Source organism: Protopterus annectens, chromosome 10.part0, assembly GCF_019279795.1.
Source record: "Protopterus annectens isolate FY-2018-M chromosome 10.part0, PAN1.0, whole genome shotgun sequence".
NCBI classification, from domain to species: domain Eukaryota; kingdom Metazoa; phylum Chordata; order Ceratodontiformes; family Protopteridae; genus Protopterus; species Protopterus annectens.
This window is the reverse complement of record NC_056744.1, coordinates 271,422,601-271,437,429: the sequence shown is the minus strand read 5'-3', so window position 1 is coordinate 271,437,429 and position 14,829 is coordinate 271,422,601.

The following is a 14,829-nucleotide window of genomic DNA, read 5'->3' as shown; positions in this document are numbered from 1 at the left end:
CAGGGTATCAAACCCCTGACAACTATTTAGTGCTAGCTTAGTTTGCTGCAATTATTGGATGCGCCACATGGGTTACCTGTTGTGGAGCACTCAGAACATATATGTGATGATGAGTGACATCTGCAACAAGGATACAATAGCTGTACGGTAGGTGACTTACATGTGCCTGTTGGCATGAACAGGTGCCAGCATCAACACAGCCACACTCTCACAAAGACAGACACATTGACACACATGGCAGGGCCAGATGTACAACTCATCAGTTGTGGGATTGCCACATCACATCACTGTATAGGTATCCCATGCATCACACAGGTCATATGGGGGCTGTATAGGCGAAGGATATGGGAATGTATCTGACATCAGACATCATGCTGCAGTATGCCCATGGGAGTTGTAGGGAGTGTGGCTGTGAACATCTGCAGCATGCAACACACACACAAACACATAGGGTGCCAGTTCTGACATGCATGGGTGCATGTCTGCACAGGTGTGTGGTGTTCAACTGTGCCAGATGGCTGTCCAAGGCTAGGCGATGGATGTATCTTGGCATCAGGCCACATGACAATGGTCTGCATTGTGACTCAGGGATGTAGTGTCTGCATTTGCCCACACTTGGATATTGTATCCCCCATCTGGTCACCTGGGTGACTACTATGTGTGGGCAATGCTGTGCATTGCTTGCCATGTCTGTGTTCCTTTGTCCATGACATGGACGGCATCTGGGATGTGCACACCTCCAACATGCATGTACAGTGACATGTGGAACTGTACCTGGGGTGTCTGCCCCATATTGTGAACACAGATTATCATCAGATGTGCCAGTCCTGCCCACCTGTGGCGGGAGCTGGTAATGGCCAGCAGCTTTAGCCTGCACCTACATGGAGTGCATGCTATCAGCATTCCTTGGTGTTAGTGGCATCTGTCCATACTGGCATGTTGTTAGGTATGGTATGTCCATTGTGGGTCACATGTGATGGCACCACAGGTGGTCCAGGTGTCCATTAGGGAACATGGGGGAGGTGCACTGTCTGCACGTATGTGCATATTAGACAGATGGACTGGGTGTCATGCCCACTGTGGCCCACCACTGTTACTACATAGTTGCTGTCAGTGGCCAATATGTAGTGTACCACCCACAAATTGGCTGTTACCTAGTCATGTGTGTATGTATGACACATGAGGTGAGAGTGTGCTCTGGGTAATACTGAGGTTGCTAACTGTGATTGCCTGGCCTTGATGTCACATGTCTGGGTATGGCTCTGCACCCTGGCCTCTCAGCCATATCACAAGTGTTATCCCTGTACAGTGGACATTGTGATATATAATATAGCCACCATATAATAAATATGCTAAACATTGGCCACAGGATATGGGTTACCAACACACACACACACACACACACACACACACACACACACACACACACACACACACACACACATGTTATGTCTGGGAGTAGAACCTCTACCTACCTAGCGCATTACACTACAGCACTACACAGTTATAGTACACGCCACAGATATTACTGGAGTAGTCCTTGCCCAAAAGTGTATTTCACAATGACTGACATCAGCAGGATTGCCAAAGAAGGACATGTGAAATGACTGCGAGAGACTAGCCTAAAATGTATTGCTCCTTACACAGACAGTGACACATACAATACATCCAGAACTGCTAAGTGTGGGGATAGAACCCAAACATGTTTTTAATTCACAATAGAGCAGTATGCAGTTACAGGATGTGCTACAGTAATTACTGGTCTATAACCTTCCCAGAGGTGTATTTCTAGGTGCGTGACAACAGCAGCCTTGCCAAAGGTGGGTATGTGAAATGTGAGGGGTGTGAGTACCCTAAAAGCATTGCTCTCTACACAGGCAGACATGCATGCATACACGCACACACAGTTGGCAGGTCAGGGGTTAGAACTCTCCACTAACTCCTTAATCACACTATGGCCATACAATGTTACGAGATGTGCTACGGAGATTACTGGGTTAGGATTGTCCCAGAGGTGTATTTCAAAGTGCATGACATCAGCAGCCTTGCCAAAGGTGGGTATTTGACTTGTAAGGGATGTGAGTAGCCTAAAAAGCATTGTTCTCTACACAGTCAGTGAAAGACAGACATGCACACATACGCACACACAGACTCACACACACACAGTTGCCACATCCGTGAGTTTGACTACCTAACTACATTATTACACTACAGCAGTACGCAGTTACAGCATGCGCTATAGAGATTACTGTGCTACAGCTTTCCCAGGGGAGTATTTCTAGGAGGGTGACATCAGCAGCCTTGCCAACTGTGTATGTGAATAGTAAGGGGTGTGAGTAGCCTAAAAGGCATTGTTCTTTACATAGTCAGTGCAAGACAGACACACACATGAACAGTGACACACACTCACACACACAGTTGCCATGTCTGGGGTTAGAACTCCTACCTAACTAGTCTATCACACTACAGCAGTACACAGTTATGGGATGCACCATGAAGATTACAACAACAAAAACAAAAACGATTACTACAATTCTCCCAAAGGTGTATTTCACATTGGATAACCTCAGCAGGCGTGTCAAGGTACTGCTATGGGGTGGCCGGTGTGTGCATAGCCCATACACCATTCATGTAGGGGTGACATGCCACAAGAGGCCACACATGGGGTCATATTTCAGAGGTGCATGTATAGGGCAACCAGCTGACTATGTCCTTGTACAGTCATGTTGCACAGCTGGCACGTGGACCACATAGTCTGTGGTGCTGACAGGTACTGGTCGCTAGTAACTGCAGTGTGTGACATCTGCACCTGGTGTGTTTGGGGCCCTTTGGCTATGTGCTGGATGGGACAGGTGTGGATGGCTCCTTGTCATGGTCACCCTCTTCCACAAATTTATATCCATCTACCTTTGGCTTATTATGGTGTGATGTCCTTACACATATGTCTGTATTCCTACCACTGTGTGTGCTAGGCATGAGTGGTGCAAACTGACATGTGTCTGTACTAACAATTGCAACTGCTGGATATGTCTGGTCCACTGGTGCTTGCATACATAGCCTTCATATGTTTGTGTGTGAGCATGCCCAGTAGGACCTTTCAGTATGTTGATGACTGACATTGCCTTCATTTCTCTGTGTGTGAGCATGCCCAGTAAGGCCGTCTGTTTTGCATGTGTGGAGCATATCCGGTGGTTTGTACTGCACAGCTGACATTTGTGTTTTACATCGACAGGTAGCATGCTGTGTCTGCAGTGTATCCACTGATCATTTGGCATTAACTTTTGCAACATGTCTGCATAGCGGGGGGGGGGACACCTGACTATTTCTATGTTTCTACACAGGATTGGGGGGGGCGCACCTGACTGTTACTATATTTCTATGTGGGGTGGGGGGGCAAACCTGAGAGTTGTACACATTTGCTAGGACTGCACTGGTATGTCCTATAGTCCATTTCAGTCAGTAGTCTTACCTATCATGCTGGCTAAGCCATACCGGTGTACTACCATTCTTATCTTTGATTGTAAACACATTAGTTTCTGACTTTCTAGCCATCACAACTGACATCCCACTACCTGGCCTGCTGTAGTCTGTCTGTGTAGGCCTGGGTGGGGGTTACCTATACCCCTCACTCAAAGGCCATAGAATGGCATTTGTTTGTGTTTGTCTACACCTGTCCTGCTGGCTGTGACTGTTGTTGGGTATGTGACCCCTCCTTCTGACTGGCATGTGTGAGTCCCTTATCTTGTGGATGTCCCAGTATTGAGGGTGGTGTTGCAGGGCTGCCTATGTCAGATGCACATAGTACACTGCCTACGCATGGTTAGGCACAGATAGTGGAATGTTTGGCATCCCTTTTACTGTATGTGAGAGTTAGAGAGAGGTGCTATTCCCTGAGTCCCTCCCATGTCAGTGTATGTGCTATGCCTTGCCTCTTTGCCAGGGCCAGGGCATACTGGCCATGCATCCTTCTGCCTACTGGGGCAGGCTCAGGTTGTTCTTCCTCTGAGTCACTCTGTGCCTGTGCAGGCCTTGGCATTGGTAGGGGGCTATGTGGCTCTGCCCCTTGCTCCTCCTGCTGCAGCTGTTTCCGCAGGATCATATTGTGTAGTACGGCACATACAAGAATGATTTGGGTACATGTAGTTGGTGAGTACTGCAAGGCTCCACTGGATGTATCCAGGCACTGGAACCATAACTTGAGCATCTCAAACACATGCTCTATTATGATTCTTGTTTGTGTGTGTTCCTCATTATGGAGTTCTTGTTCGGGTGTGTGTGCGTTTTTGATGGGTGTCATCAGCCATGGCTCCAGTGCGTATCCAGCATCCCCCACTAGGTGACCGTGTGGAAGTCCCTAGTGGCAAATTTCTGGTACAGCTGAGTCAGATGCCAGATGTGAGAACTGTAAATACTTCCAGGGCAGCCAGCACACATGTTCAGTATTATGCCCTGGGCATCGCACAAGACCTGGCAGTTGATGGAGAGGAAGCCCTTGTGGTTGATGTAGACCCTGCCCTGCTCACTGGGTGGTGCTTTGATGCATATGTGTGTGCAGTCTATTGCACCCACTACCTCGGGGTATTCTGCTATTTGCTGGAAGAGATGCATACTGCTGGCCAACGCCTCACGGGTGAAGGGAAAATATACGTGCTCACTGACATGTGCTGCCATGGCATCCAGGAACTGGTGGAGTACCCTGGATGCTGATGCCTGTGAGATCCCCATCATATCCCCAGTTAGCCTATGGAAGGTATCTGTAGCTAGCATTCTTAGGCCTACACATACCTTCATTTCCACTGGGATGGGTTCCCCTCTGTTAGTTCTGTGTGTCAGGCATGGCCGGCACAGCTCAACCATCTGCTGTAGGAGGTCCCTGTCCACCTTATAGTACTCCACTATCTCCAGCTCATGTAGCCCTTGGTGGGTTACCCTGGGTCTGTGCACTCTTCTCTTTCTCCTCACTGTGGGTTGGTTGGCAGCATTCCCATCCTCACCACCCTCAGCCTCTTCCACAAGTTGTATGATAGCTATTGCAGCCCCTAACATTTTGCTGGTGTGAGTGTTAAAAGTTCCCCACTTGTTTACACCGGTGGTGTAGGGAGTGGAAAAAAATGGAGGGGTAGGTGTTTGCATAGTTTATAGTTGTGTTCTGGGCTGGGCTGGTCTGCTGCCTGTGTAATTGGCTAGTTCCAATACGTTTCACCTGGCAGCGAACCTAGTACCCCTTGATTAACTTCCTTCTGCTGCTTTCCCTTCCCATTGCCCTTCTATTTCATACCAGGGGCAAGCCGCACAATCTGTGTACTCCAATGTGCACACTGCTGCTATTTCCTGGGTTCACTTCCTTTATCTTCCCGTAGATCTCATTGCATGGAGCGCAGACCCGCTTACACTTTGCCATACATGCTGAGCAGGTTTAGACACACCACCTGGCTTTGCTGTGCTAAGCTGGATGCAACCCCGAGCCACAGGGCTCCAGTCCACTGACAGTATGCCTGACACTCGCACACATGATGTCACCTACCTCCTAGTCTTGCACTCAGCTATTCATACTCTTACACTGTTGGGACCTACCTGACATGCTGGGGAAAACCGGGATTCACTATCCTTCCCCTCATTTGCATAGAATTGCCTGCTAATGCATAGTTACATGTGTCACACTGTGCCTCCCCGCTTAGCAACCACTATTCACTGGCCAGATTGTCTTTTGCCTGCCATTGACTTGCATGGTAGAATACTGCATTTTTAGGTTTATTTTCTTATTTCCCCACCAATCCTGTTTGAGCACTGCTGCCCTATGCTTCAACAGCCGTGATCGGTGGACATATCATAAAAGTTGTATTCTGTACATTTTGCATTGTTTGCAAAGCCAATGGCCTTCTACTTGGCTAGTCCTGCATGCCCTGATTCCTGCTTCCTGGATGGCAGATTTACCTCATTTGCATGGTTTTCACCTGCAAATGGGGTGATTTGTATACAAGGGCTGGGGATGTGCAGCACTAGTGCTACAGCACTCGCGCACGTCAAACATGCATGTACGTGGATCACTCGGCCGCCATATTGGCAAAATTTCCTCTTTTACTAATCATGCATGCCGTGCAAGCTTTTGAGAATCCGGGTGATTATCTTTACTTATGTTTGATGGGGCTTTTCCCCTCGGGTCTCTACTGAAAATTGGTTTGTTTGCAAACTCAGTTGGACTAACCCAGCTAATAAATGTGAAATAAATAAATAAAATAAATACAATGTAACATGGGCAGTTTATTCTTTAAGTTCAGTAGGCATGAATTTGTACATGAAACACTGAAATTTAAAGTTGTTTGCCAGCAGCGATGTCTACATTAGTTACAGATCTCTTTAATGTGGAATTATTCAAATTTATTTTACTTCTGCAGAGATGGTGTATATGAAGCGATACTGGAGGATTGTAATGGTAAACATTTGAGTGGCCTTTTGTGGTAGAAATGTTCTGCAATGGGTAGTTTTTTTCCTTATTGGTTCATACTTTTTGTTTTATTACTTACAGAAAAGGTGTTCAAACCTACAAATTTAAAGCACAGTCTAACAAGTGGTGATGTATTATACAAGGAATATAATTTAATACAATCAGAATGGTACATCAAAAAACACATGCATGTTTGCATGATCCAAAAATTGAGTGCAAGGGGATTATGATTTGAAAACAGGCCAAAGGTTAACTTAATCTGCCACTGGCTAGATACATTTTCTTTGAATATGGGTTTCACTGTTGTTTCAATGAATATGAGTTTCAGGGGCAGAGAAAAACTTGCTCTTCATGCTAAGGGTGTTTCCATTGTGAGACTGTAGTGTTTTATTTAGCAAATGGCTTTCAGTGCTTGTGATATAAAATTTGAAATAACAGTTTTAAATATTTCTAATCATTGTAGAAGAAAGAAGAAAATAGTATGTGTACTGACAGGTTTGAACAGTATTTATGGTAATTGGGGTAAAATAGCAAAGTAATGGGACCCTGAAATGGCTGGGGGGCAGTGGATTTGGGGGGTGCTGCATTGGCGGTACCCTGATCCATTACCAAGCTTAGGCCCATATGTGACCATGATATGGCTCTGGTCATGGACTTAGGCTAAGCTGCAAAGAGCAGCAGCAGGACAATTTCGTTTGGAATAAGTTTGACAATTGAATAGGATATGAAATAATATGCAAACAAATGTTTAATGGGATGCATTGAAATCTGCTTGGATATGATATTACAGATATCTAGTAGGTTTTTTGGAATAGAAAGGAGAAATAGCAAATACAGGACTTGGAAATGCAGCATAAATAATTGCAAAGTAAAATAGATAAAGGTTTTTCAGGCACGCAGTATGAGGAGGTAGAAAGAGCAGTGGAAGAACTAAGACTTCAGATAAAGCAGAGCCTACACTGGTGGAGAAAGATGTAATAGGCAAGAATGTTTTCTGATGAGTTCAAGTGGAGAAGACTGATTCATTTTTAGCTTTCATTTTGCAAGATAGATGGACGAATTGATTTATTACAGAGCTGAGAGGGAAGGATGGTATTGTAAGATGAGATAGAAAGGGGTTAAAGAAAATGACACCAGGCGTCTAAATAAAAAAAATTGTACCAATCTGTAAGGGAGTAAAAAGAGAAGCTGAACAGTTGGATGGGAGACTGATCTAGCAGAGATTATGTCTGAAAATAGAGCAGTGGAATAAGTTGAGTATGAATATTCAGGGAAAAGAGGTCAGAAAAGTCTGTATATGACTGAAGTCTTGGAAAGTTCCAGCGTTATAAAGAGTCTAGGGAGAAGTTTTTTAATATGTGGGTGGTGAAGACTGTGGGCTTGTTATGTCTCATTTTCAATGTACTGGGGAGGAGCACTCATATCCAATATTTTACAAAGGCTAAATCCATTGGTGTTAGTTTTGAAAAGGAAGCATGGCAGTTTGGATCCCGCTGACTTGTTAGGTCAATATCTCTTGTTAATCTTGATGCTAATATCTTGGTCATGGTGCTGGTGAACAGTCTTGAAAGGATTTTAATGTGAGTAATAAACAAGAGAGGGACTTTTTTTAAAAAGAGGACTGCTGAAAAGAGTTGGTGGCAGCTGAATGAATTTATTAATATTGCAGAGAAAGAACAGGCAACTGCAGTACATTTTGATATTAGGAAAGCTTTTGATAATTTGGAATGGCCATTTTTGTTTAAAGTTCTGGAGGAATTAGGAGTTGATCCTAAATTTGGCTCCTGGTTGTGCCCATTATATGGCTTGCCTAAACTACAATGAGTTAATTTGTGAATGGAGAACTGACTAGGAGGTAAGTATCCAAAAGTAAACATAACAGGGATGCACTTTTTCACCAGGTCCATTTGTAATAGTTATAGAGATGCAGGCCCAGAAGGTTTGAACTTACTTGAGAACATGTCCTTATGGATGGAAGTTATTAAGATTGTTTGCAGATTACTGTGTTAGCTATAGACAGACTAGATTTGATGATGGATGACAATTGTCACATTCTCAAAGAGTTTAAGGTTGCCATTTAGGACTGGAGTGCAATTAAGACGTGACTGTTTAGGGTAGCATAGGTATTGTTAAACAGGAGATAAGGGAGGAACTGATAACTAGGAGAAAAAGGGTAAAGTATTTAGTAATGAAAGTGTGGGGCTCCTTTGCAGAATTGAGTATGAGTAATTATGAATGGCTGTCTGAGCAGATTATGGGGCTTTTTAGCATGTGGTCCAGTAGGGTACTTACATTAATAATGAGAGTTAATGATGTGATTTAAATGATGACACTGTCCAGAGCTCTGTATTTCCATGAACTATGCTTTCAAATGACATGAGTTTTGGAAATATAAATTGTAGTCCTGTTGTGACAACTTTGCTTGAGGAAGTAAAGGAGGCCCTGATTGCAAGGAAAGGTTGCAATTTTATCTTAGATAGGGAGGTGGGGAATGTCAGATTTTAAATTGTATTTATGGGTGACATTCATCTGTTTCTTACTCAGATAGAGGAGTGGATCTGGGAGTATAATTGATAGAGGAGGAAACTGGAGTGAAATAGCCAGTAACATATTGTTAAAAGTATGGAAAGTGAAAGGAATTGTGGCTATGTTTATTTCATTTTGCATTAGTAATTTCAGACTAGTTTGTAGAATAAGATTCATATTACTAATAAGAGTCGGAAGGTGTATTGTAACAAACAGAACCAGAGAGTAATAACTCCAATATCAGCTGTTTTGGATACAAAGCTCTCAGAAGATGATATAAAAGGTTTTGTCATGTGATGTAAAATATTAAGTAGAAAATCATAAGGTGCCCATTTAAGGGGAGACAGGTTGCTGTGGGGGTAGTATGAAATGTGGAAATATTTAAGCAAAGTTGAAAAAAGATAAATATGGATGTTAAAAGGAAAGGTTGAGGAAGAGATGTTGTCTAATGGAAAGCATAGTTATTTCCATTGAGAAATGTCAGGTGTTTTAAACAGGAGAGCTGGGTTGAAGGTGGTCCCTGTGATTTGGGAACAGTATATGATGTGGCTTGAGAGGTAGAAAAATATTCCTATCTCACTTTTATGGGACCAGTGCAAGTTGTTCTTGTTATTTTTCACTGTCAATTTACTTCATTTATAATCTAAATTAATGTACCATATAAATTAACCACTAAAATAAAAGAACTGACTCCCCCCTTACATTCTGTCTTGTAACAGAATGTTAGTTTCTTCTCTTCACAAATTATTTGCACACTGCAACTAGACATGCTTCTGTAATACAGTATGCAGTTGACTCCATGCTTATCTTCTCATATAAAAACAAATATAAACTGAAACAGCTAACTTAGGAATCTTTTTCTCTCTTCTGTTGAGACATGGCTATCAAACTTACAATGATTGCTTAATCCTACAAAATTTAAACTGAGCTTGGTCTCTCCAAGTTCACCCAACCCACTATCTGCCCAAGAACCCCATTCCTCCATTTTCTCATCCAGTCATACTAACATAGGTTCATAGATTAGTACAAAGCTAACTTCCCTTGCGTGCCATTTTAAGCCTAGCCAATTATCTCTTGTGAAACTCAAACCCTGCAGCTTGTGTTTGTAAGGCAACCAGCTTAACCATTAGGCCACCCTCCCAACATTGAACTAATAACCCGTGTAAAGCTACTAGAATTCATCATTGATGAAAATCTAAAATTTGACCATCACATAAAGGAGGCAATAAAGAAAACCCTCTAGACTTTTTGCACTCCCTACAGGGTCAAGCCATATTTGACAGACAATGGCAGAACAGCCTTATCAGCATTGTACCTACTTCCTATTCCTCTCTCTGCAGCCCCCAAACTCATTAAATGTACTTTCCTTAATATTGCAGTGATATAATAAAGTAGCAAAATTTGCTTCAAATTACAAGTATAGGACTAACCATTGTATACCCCTCAAACAACTACAATAGTTAGAGCTGTGACATTCTTTACTACACTCACAACTGGTTACCACTCAAAAATTCATTTACTACCCTGATAAATGTCCAAGCCTAAATAACACACTCTCTAGCCATATAACCCTTGTAGACTATTGTGCTTTACAGATCAACTACTGATGACAGTAACTGTCACTCGTTTGTCTCTAATACATATAACAAGAAGGTCTGTGGTTTCATTTAGATGCTTTAATATATACAAACACATCAGGATGGATAGCAGCATCATCAAACACGGACAAACTAGTTAACAAACAGAGATTACATACATACATGTTCACACCTCAACAGCTAACTACAAAATGGCAGTCAGTTTCACACGTAATCGCTATTTATATTCTAGTGCAAGCCCTTGGATAGCTTCTTAAAGGTATATACATACTCATTGATCTACATCCTCCTTCTTAAAAAGATTGCCCTTCATGCAAAAGAATATCAGAAATAGGCATGCATTACTATGTACATTAGAAACAAAATACAGTTTTCATGTCCAAATGTTTTCATATCTGCTACAGGATTTAGAGATTCAACCATATCTTGTATTATAACAGTTGGGACTAGATTTAGCAACAGGGACAGTCTGTGGTGCACAACTCATATCAGGTACTTCTGAATTGGTCATAGGAACAGGAATGTCCTCTGGAACTTCCTCTGGAATTGGAACACCGGACAACTCATTCAGATAAAGAGTCTCTCTCACAGGCTATTTGCTGCAGTATAGGCCCAAACACTGCACTCAAATGTTTCTGATTCCACCTAAAAGTTGCTCCTTCTGATCCTACAATGTATGATCTTGTCTCTGGACCAATATTCTTCACAACACCAATCTGATCATAACCTTTGGACATCTGCATCCTTAACACTTCTCCCTCTCATAATGGATTGAGAGGTTCACTAGTCTTATCGTAGTAGGATTTCTGGGATAGGTGATTCCTCAACAGATTTTTTTCTCACTAAACTCTTGTTATTGACAGATGTAACCAACAATTGACTACTGATTGGCAATGTGGTGCTGGTTTGTCTCAACAGAAGTCTCTGAGCAGATGAACAAAGATGTTTATCATGAGGAGCATTTCTGAGATTTAAGAGATTCAATAAAACATCAGTATTATCTCATTTAGACTTCTGAAGTAACTGTTTTGCACTTTGCACTGTGCGTTCTGTCAAACCATTTGACTGCCGGTAATCTGGACTACTTGTGACATCAGCAAAGTCCCATTCTTCTGGAAATTGTTTGAACTGTTGGCATGTAAACTGTGAGCAATTGTCTGAAATAACTGTGCGGACTTCTATGTACAGCAAAATGATGTGTCATCTTATTAATGTCAGTACTAGATGCTAGGTTAGGAAGTAGGACAGTCTCAAACCAATTGGAGTAACAGTCTACTAACATCAAATAATGTTGGCCATTCCACTTGAAGATATCAATGGCTACTGTTGACCAAGGCAGTTCTGGAATCTGGTTAAGATGAAGTGGTTGCTTCTGTTGATGAGGCTTAGTACTATTACACACTGTACAAGAAGAAAGTGCTCTCTCAATGTCTTGTGACATAGAAGGCCAAAATATTATCTCTCTCACCCTTCTTTTGGAAGATTCAGTTCCTGAGTGACCAAGATGCAAGATAATAATGTACTCAGGTTGCAAGGAATTTGGAACAATTCCTTTTGGACCTTTCAAAATTATAGTTTGTCAGACAAAATCTCATCTCTGTACGGAAAATACAGTTGCACTTCTTGAGGTAAATTAGATTGCTTGGATGGCCATCTCTGATTGATAAAGCAGTTGAGCCTTTGCAATACTGGATCTGTGGCTGTGTGTTCTGTCAGCTCATCAAGACGTGTGTACGAAAAATGTCTCACTTCCATGACTTCAAAATCATCACTCAATTGAGAACATTGAATATCATTCTGTTCTGTGGTATTTCTGGGTGATATGGATAATGTATCAGCAAGATAAAGAAGTTTGCCATTTTTGTAGACAAGACTGAAACTGTATTTTTCAATATCAGTATCATATGTTGCAGTCTGGCTGGAACCAAATGCATTGGCTGTCTCGAGATAGTGACTAGTGGTTGGTGGTTTGTTTCAATCTGGACAGGTCTGCCATAAACATAATCATGGATCTTTGAGCATGCAAACAGAATTGCCAAAAGCTCTTTCCTCAATCTGGGATTACTGCTGTTCAGTTTGGATAAGAGTCCTCAATGCATAGGCAACAGGTTGATCCTTTTGTTAAATGACTGCACCAAGTCCAAATTTCGAAGCATCACAGGAAAGTGTAACTGGTTTGTGAACATCAGAGTATCTGACCATTTCTGGATTAGCAATTCTATGTTTCAAGACATCAAATGCTCTTTGGTGTTGTTCTAACCAAGATCAGGATACATCTTCATGTGTTAGTTCTCTGAGTGGTGCTAAAAGTTGGCTCAAGTCTGGAATGAACTTGTCTAGGAAGTGGACCATGCCAAGAAAACATTACAGGGCTTGAATATTGTCTGGAGCTGGCATCTCAAGAATGGCTGCTTGTTTTGAAGGGTCTGGTCGTAGGCCTGCACTCATGAATAAATGACCAACATAAGAAACTTCATGTAGCCTGAATTTGCATTTCTGTGCATTGTGCTTAAGATTCACTTGATGTGCCCTTTCTAAAACTTTTCTGAGGTTTCTGTCATGTTCGGCTTCATTACAACCTCCTACCAGTATGTTGTCTACTATTATAGCATGAGGATACTCAGAAAAAAAATTTGCTCCATTGCATACTGAAAGACTTCACTTGCAAAATTTATCCCAAATGACATTCTCAAAAATCGGTACCTGCCAAATGGAATACTGAAAATAGTACTGAGGATTTTTTGTCAAGCTAAAATTTGCCAAAATGAGCTCTTTGCATCTAAGACAGAAAAAATTATGGCATTTAGCATTAAGGGTGCGACTTCTTCGACTGTGTGTATTGGATGATGAGGTCTTTGTAGTGCTTTGTTCAAATCACGTGGCTCGTTACATATTTTGATGTCATCTGAGCTTTCCTTATGAGCCACCACCATAGAAGATAACCATTCTGTTGGAGTTTCCACTGGACAAATTACACCTTGTCACACCATTTTATCTAACTCACCTTTAACTCTGTCCTGAATGATTATTGGAACTTTAGGTGCTGTCCTGAAAACTGGACTGACCTCCATATCTAGCTTCATGGAGTACACACCTGGAAGTTTGCCCAGTTTGCACTGGAACAAATCTGCATAAGAAGAAAAAATGTTCTGGGCAAAATTAGAATAGTGGTCTTTTAAGCTAACATGATGGACTTCCTTATTAAATGAAAGTAGACACATTTTCAAAGAGTCTCTGAGCCCTAATAATGACTGAATGTGCCTCTTGACCACATAAAATAACAAGTAGTAGCTTCTTCTCCTCTGCTGGAAGTAACATGAAAGCACTACTGAGCCTTTGGTTTGAATTTCTTCACCTCCATAAGCGACAAGTTTTGCACACCTTGGCAAATCATGCCTTTTACCTTTACATACTCTGGCAAACATTCTGCAGTCATAACATTGCACTTAGAACCTGTGTCAACTTTGAGCTCTGTGTGTTTGCCATTTATCTGAACAGTAAAAAATAATATTTCATTCTTTGCCCTTAAATCAACTGTATTAACCGTTACGTGAAGCACTGGCACACAATCAGCATAAATATTAGGCTTGTCACAGTCTAACTGATCAACTCATTTCTTAAAATGTTCCTTGTTAATGAAAGAATGTAGGCCTTTTGATTTGCAAAAGCTTTTGAAGTGATTCCATTTATTACGTGTCATTGTTAAACAAAAGCTAAACATTTCTCCCTTTTAGATTCATGACTTTCACCACAACTATGACAGATGGCATTGAAACTGAGTTGGGCACATGCTTTGAGTATGCTCTTGTACTTCACTGAGACTGTGAAGTCTGGAATGTGCTAGAAAGTTCTGGGGTTTACCACAGAGTGCTGCAGGAGTCACAGCTGCCATGTGCTTGGACCTGTTTCTTTTAACCATGTGCTGCATACTATCAACATAAGCTTTATCACTGTACCTTCTAGAGCTGCTCTCATTTGTAAGCATATTTGTGTGCTTTTCTGTAAGCTCATATATCTGACAAATCTCAATGGCCTTATTCAACTTTAAATCACTGTCACGAAGCAAAATCTTTCTTACAGCATCATCTTTTATGCCACACACAAGTCTGTCTTTTATCAACTCATCCCTTAAGTCATCTTATTTATCAGGTCAGTTATATATGCTGCAAAAGTTTCACCAGGCTTTTGATCCCTTTTGTAAAATAAGTGCCTCTCAATTGTAACATTTGTCTGGGAGTTACACATTTCTGTAAATTTACA